This window comes from Cannabis sativa, chromosome 9 (genome assembly GCF_029168945.1).
Source record: "Cannabis sativa cultivar Pink pepper isolate KNU-18-1 chromosome 9, ASM2916894v1, whole genome shotgun sequence".
Lineage (NCBI taxonomy): Eukaryota > Viridiplantae > Streptophyta > Magnoliopsida > Rosales > Cannabaceae > Cannabis > Cannabis sativa.
The window spans coordinates 29,151,295-29,158,234 of record NC_083609.1 but is presented as its reverse complement, the minus strand read 5'-3'; the positions used below and the strand labels follow the sequence as shown (position 1 = coordinate 29,158,234).

General features: G+C 28.8%; 1 long non-coding RNA gene across 1 annotated transcript; it reads left to right on the top strand.

The window, feature by feature from the left end:
* The first annotated feature begins 4,178 nt into the window (after window positions 1-4,178).
* Window positions 4,179-6,431, top strand: LOC115721969 (uncharacterized). Its single transcript, XR_009684602.1, has 3 exons — window positions 4,179-4,475; window positions 5,323-5,361; window positions 6,170-6,431. It is a non-coding gene; the product is annotated as an uncharacterized LOC115721969 (long non-coding RNA).
* The last annotated feature ends 509 nt before the right edge of the window (window positions 6,432-6,940 follow it).

Below are 6,940 nucleotides of genomic sequence, written 5' to 3'. Positions count from 1 at the left end.
TAGAGTGGTTGATTCCATTGCAAGGCTGTTAAAGATGTTCTGCGACAATTCACCTGCTGTTTTCATGGCTAAGAACAACAAAAGCGGAAGTCGAAGCAAGCACATCGACATTAAGTACTTAGCTATTAGAGAACTTGTTGAAGAAAATAAAGTGGTCATTAAACACATTAGCACTGAATTGATGATTGCCGATCCTATGACAAAAGGCTTGCCACCTCATATATTCAAGGATCATGTAGAGAACATGGGACTTGGTTCCCTTATGTAATTTGTACAAATAAAGTTATTATTAGTGAAACTCTTATTTTGATTTTTCTCATATTTATAGGCATCTTAATTTTAGATTTGAGAAAATTTCAGAGGACTTGAATAAACATAAGGTTTAGGGTTTATTCACTTAAGTACATTGCCACATAAAATACATTGTTATATAGTAAATGTATTGTAATACATGGAAGATAATACTCGACTCATAATGAGGACATGTCGCTATGATTCGTATGTTTATTATATAATGAGGAACGTTGGGTTTGAATGTTTTAGTCTAAATGCTGACCAAGTGGGAGAATATAAGAATATTTCTATTTAAGGAAATAAATAAATAATTGATTTTGTGATAAATGAATATTTTATATTCATTGAATCTGGACAAATTCAAGTACGTAATATTCTATATATGGTCAGATTTTAATATTTATTACCTGATTTGATTTCTTGAATTAATTATCAAAATATTCTGACAATTAATGTGACGCAGATACTGATGGAGTACTTCACCTATAAATATAGGGTCTCGGTCCCCGAACTCCTCACTCATTCTGTTTATTCAGCAAATTTCATCTAAAGAGAGTTGAGAGAGCGAGGAAGCTCGAACTCCAATACCGAAGCTATCGCCGGGATTGAAGCTCAAAGATCAATGGCTGAAGGTATTTCCATCTTTCATTGCATATGTTTACGATATGGTTATAGTTTATTTCCGCATTTCTTATCGTTTACATGTATGTTGTATTTCATATACTACATTATAGTCTAACATGTAATACATGATGACAAAAAAAAAATAATTTGTTATCAATTTTTTTTTATGCATTTTAAATTTTATTCCATTCCATTTCTATTCTCATTCCTATTTTATTCCTCCCAACCAAACGCCACCTTATATTTACATATAATATGTATGAATACTACTATATTATTTAGGTTTTTTTTATGACTACTACTAGGCCCTAACTACTGCATTATTTAGTTGAGTGTACATAATGTCATACATGATGAGTTAATAACGTACTTCTTGTTGTAGATTTTTTTTGTTTTTTTACCTAATTATAATAACTACACTATTCGATAACTCATCATGCCATACATTATATATTTTATATTGTATATCTATCTTATTATTCTATTTATATGTGATATGTTGATTGTGTAATAGTAGGTGTTTTATCATACTATATTCATAACTACAATTTTTTATTATAATCTGTTAATATCTATAAAATTCCATAATATCTTTTATTTTTCTTTGTTAATTTTTTAGATCGAAAATATATGGTGAATTTTTTTTTTATATAATTTTTCTCTTTATCAAAAATTATAACACACCAACATTTATTCAACCTTAAATTCAATAAAATTATATATTTTTTAATTATTTTACCAAAACCCCCCAAAAAAACTTAAAAAATAATAAGTATCAGATTTTGGTAAAATTATGCAAGATTAATCTTAGAAAATTATTAATTTTAGAGTAATTACATATATTTCCTAGGATATTCTTTTATCAAAAATTAAAATAAGAAAATAATTTTATTGAAATCCCAAAAAAATGTGAAACAAAAATGATTAAGTACCAGGTATCGATAAAATAATTATTTATTTTTTTGTTTATTTAAAAAATACTTGCAGCTAAATACGAAAAATATAAAGCATGTGGAAAACAAATGTATATCAAGTACTAATCTAAGGTGTATTTGGTAACACTATTTTTAATCAGTTTTTTATTTTTAAAATTAGAAAAGTGAAAATATTTTCCAAAATCATGTTCTATAAAATTATTTACTTTTCAATTTTTTAATTAAGAATCTAATTTTTTAAAAAAAAAAAAAATTACTTTTAATATTTTTTTAAACAATATTTTGGACTCCGACCCCAACTTAGACCTTAAAAACCGAACCAGACCTTGGCCTCGGACTTGGACCCGCCCTCGGTCCTGACCTTGGACCCGGCTCTAGACCCAACTTAAATAAAGTCAACAAATAAAAATAAAATTTACAGAACACACTTTTGTTTTTTATTTTTAAAATTAAAAAATAAAAGTTATTACATAACACATTTTTGTTTTTCAAAATTAAAATTTTAAAAATAACAATTTTACTTTTATTTTTGTGACTAAAAAATTTAAAAATAAAAGTGATACTAAACGCCACTTTAGTTTATTTTAATTATTTGATTAATTACTTATTTTCAATAATTAATTGAAATTAAATGTAGCTAAAATTTATCATTTTATTAACGCAAAATTAAATCTTAAAAAATTATTAATTTTAGGCTAATTATATATAATATTATATCTTTATATCTTTATTGTAAATTTTATAGTATTTATATAATTTAAATTTGATAGTGTAACAAGATGATATGTATGTATTAAATATTTTTAGTTAGCTCAAGTGTTCAATTCTAGAAAATGTATTAAGAAAATGAATGAAGGTCGAATAGAGTCTAGACTCAAATTAGGAGACAGAGTTTAAATTAATGTTAGAGTTAGCTCTCTATTTAAAAAGAAAGATCGACATACTCATATTTGATAATATATGATTAGAGAAACTATTAATTAAGTGATCAAGACTAATTAGTAAGCACATCAAGTCATAAGTTAGAATTTTTAAGCTTGGTCTAAAATTCCCGAAAAATTAGCCTTTTATGATTACATCGGCATTAATTCGGCAAAAGGGGGATTATTCAGAGCGGGCTCAATGGACAACGGGGATGGGATAGCTGTTGGTTGGTTAGGACACCCTATCTTTAAAGATAAAGAAGGTCGTGAACTTTTTGTACGTCGTATGCCTACGTTTTTTGAAACATTTCCGGTTGTTTTGGTAGATGGAGACGGAATTGTTAGAGCCTAATTTAATTAATAAAATAGAAATATTGTTTGCTACTTTTTTATTTTATTTCAAATATTAATAATATCTCTATTCTTCCTTCAACTATGAATACTCCCACGGGAGTTTTATGAAAAAACCAAAGCCGCATAGCATTCCTACTTGGTTTAAGTCTACTGGAACATATTCCATTCTGACCAAGAACTACGAGATCACCCCTTTCATTCTGGGGTGACGGAGGGATCGTACCATTCGAGCCTAACAAAATCTGTTAAGTCAAGAACATATAGTTATTAACAATTACAGTAATGTTAACACAGTGGAATGTGATTGTGATTATATGCTTCAAAAGACAATGTCCATGATTCATCAGTGAACTGGATTTACACTAATTTGATAATCAGCGATAAAGTATACTTACACCTTGGATAAGTGTTATGTTCTTTCCAGAACATTGGCAAAGTATGCTAGTTTCGGATGTATGGAGTATACATTTGTAATATCCAATTTAAGTATGTTATGAATTGATACATTGTTTGTGTGATATAACTAATTTTATTTTGTCTAGATGAGATTTATTATTTATATATATTATGTATATATTTATATTTGTTCGTGTATGCATGCATGTGATTTGTGAAGTTTGAATATACAGATTTGAAATCTTTAGTGTATACACATTTGAAGGAGTATTGACGTGATTTAGAAATAATATAAGTACATTTTACTATAGGAATATAATTGAGTTATTTTTTTTTTATTGTATTGTATTAATTATTTACTTTCAAAATTAAACTATTATAGTATTATTATAGGTATAAATAAGGATCAATTAGTGTAAGGGATATATATATTATATTTAATTCATATAATTGTATATATATAACATATTTACTTTGGAAATTTAATTAATTGGTAAGTATCTATTATTATATATGCATAGAAAAAGAGAGAGAGATATACGAAATAGATGGTTAGTTAGATTCAAATAATTTGAATTAAAGATTTGTTTTTATTATAACATAGTATTTTTAAAATAGTTTTAAGAGGATAGTTAGTTAGGTTATACTAAGGAGAACGTCTAATACTACTCACATAGAAAACCTATTCTACCTCTTCTCCTCCATATTGTGCTACCTTTACATTCCAAAATTCTTGTGTTCTCATTTCATTCCAGCCAAATACACACCTAAAATCATCACCACCTTCTCCTTGTGTAGTACATCATCAACCGTAAGGGTGAATATGATTCTAAGACTTTGGGAAAATCAAAGGATAGCAAAAAGAATAAAAGTGTTCGAGTGGTTTGAATGGTTGATCGAGTGTTGGAAATCACAATTCGAAATCCCTGCCACCTCAATCATTCGTTGGGTAAGAAACTCTTAAGTTAATTTTTTGGGTCTAAAGTTCGTAATCTCTTATTTTCGTTTTCAGAAATTTGTGTCTTGTTAAAATTATTTTACCTTTCTCAATACTTATCCGTTTTCAGCAATCTTGATATCGTTAGAAATATAATTCGATGATCTATAATTTCTATGAAGAAACCTCTTACAAATTCGGAACCTTTCTATGTCAAAAAGTAGCATTTATATACGGTTTGTTGTAAATCGTTTTTTGCATATTCTCGGTAAATGTTGTCTCAGTAAAACCTGAATATCTCACTGAATATTGATCCGATTCTAGTGATCTTGGTACAGTTGAAAAGATATTTCTAAATGTTTTATGAAGAAACCATTCACCAATTATTGATTATTCTAAGTCAAAATTATTGTTTTATTGCTGTAGTTCGAAATCTATTTGTTTCAGGATTTCTAAAAAAAAACTGTTTCGGTATAATATCTATATCTCTTACGTTATAACTCCGATTTCAAAGATTTTAGTGTCATTGGAAAGATAATTCAATTTTCTAAAACTTTTATGAAGAAAGTATTCTCTGATTTGGAATATTTCAGTATCAAAACTTTCTAGGCCCGATGTCTCTTGTGATTTGTTACTCCATATTCCTTCTCAGAAATAGTTTCAGTAAAACTATCATAACTCCCTCAGTTTAATCTATTTTTAATGATCCATATATCATTGGAAAGATAGTTTAATTTCCTATAATTTTTATGAAGGAAACTTTCACTGAATTCGTGTAGTTATTGGTCAAAAATAGTGTTCTTTCTGCTGTACTGTAAGAGTGATGTTAGGGCCTTGACCCATGTGTTGTTATATGTAGTAGTGACGAGATAACAAGTCTTAAGCAGCGGGATTTGAGGTAAGAAAATTAGATAGTTTTATATGTGTTTATCTGCATAAATTTGGATTCTTTGTGTACTGAAATATGAGTTATGATTTGTTATTATAAGTCTGTATATGGTACTGAGAATGTGTGGTATGGATACAATATTCGTAAATTGATATATAAATTATGATTGTTATGACTTGTATATGTTGTATGTTGTATGTTGTGTATTGTATGTTGTATGGTGTATGGTGTGTGTTGTATGTTATATGTTGTATGCTAACGTCTCAGGTAAAGTGAGGGACCATGGTGGGGTATGATACGGGATAAGGTCGTTGAATGTAGAGATACCCTACCCTACATTTTACTGAGTCGTGTATGAGATTGTTATGGTGGGTATGATACAGTGATATTACTGTTGAAATAGAGATACCCTATCCTATAACAATGGTAGGGCTGCATAGGCCCAGGTTATTATATGGGCAGATTAGGCCCAGGATATTGTAGGGCCAGGCTAGGCGCGGGTTATGTAAGTAATGGCTATGATATGCTAATATTATGGTAATTACATTATTATTTATAGTATTGATATGAATATGTTATGAATATGATATTGGAGTTATGATCTCTGTATATATGTATGGTGTGATACAATTATTATGGACCTGTATGATAAAGGTTTCTATGTATACAGTTATTTGGTTATGGTTATAAAATAAGGTGTATAATATTGCTAAAACTTAATAAATATATTAATGGTATGTGTGATATTATATGGTATTGTATAATAAGCATTTCCTTACTGAGCTTTTAGCTCACCCCCCTTACTTTTCCCCTACAGGTATTAGACAGGAAAGTATGTATAGTGAGCAGGGTCAGTTCTGGTACGTATACTGTGAGCGGCTACGGACGGGCAAACGATCTAGAACACTGGTGGTGCCTTAGTTTTATTTTAAGAAGTTGATAAATCTAACACAGTGGAAATGCATTATTTAAAAGTATTTATTTACTGTATCTTGTTTTACAAATGAAGGATCCTTCTCTGTTGCATTTTGATTTTTAAAATCCTCTGTTGTATTTAAATTATTATTTTTTTTCATCTTTTCAAATTATGCATGAAAATAGTATTTTTTTTGTAAAATAAGACAAAATATCGGGGCGTTACAGTTGGTATCAGAGCCGATCGTCCGTTAGCTCGAAGGATACTCACGGTATACATACAGAAGACTGAAAAATATCCCTCTCACTATAACGTAAGTGTTGCTTTTAATATATTTGGTATTGCCATTAATAGTTTTATATGTGATACGCAGATTTTTGATAAAAATATGCCTTCTAGAATAAGAGTGTCACGTGATGTGGTACTTAGAGAAATTAAGAGCATCTTATCGCTTAAGATCGACCATGTTTTGGGCATGGAAGATAAAATACTTAGAGCTTTGAGGGAGATTATTGCTATTAATGGAGAGATCAATAAAATAGTAAGAAAATGGGGAGCTTTGATTTGGTCACAAGAGAAGTTTTTAGTATTAAGGGTGGCACTGTCTCACGTCCCCGAATTGCTTTATTATATCGATAGCATTTGGCATAGTACCATAAAGAATGTTGATGA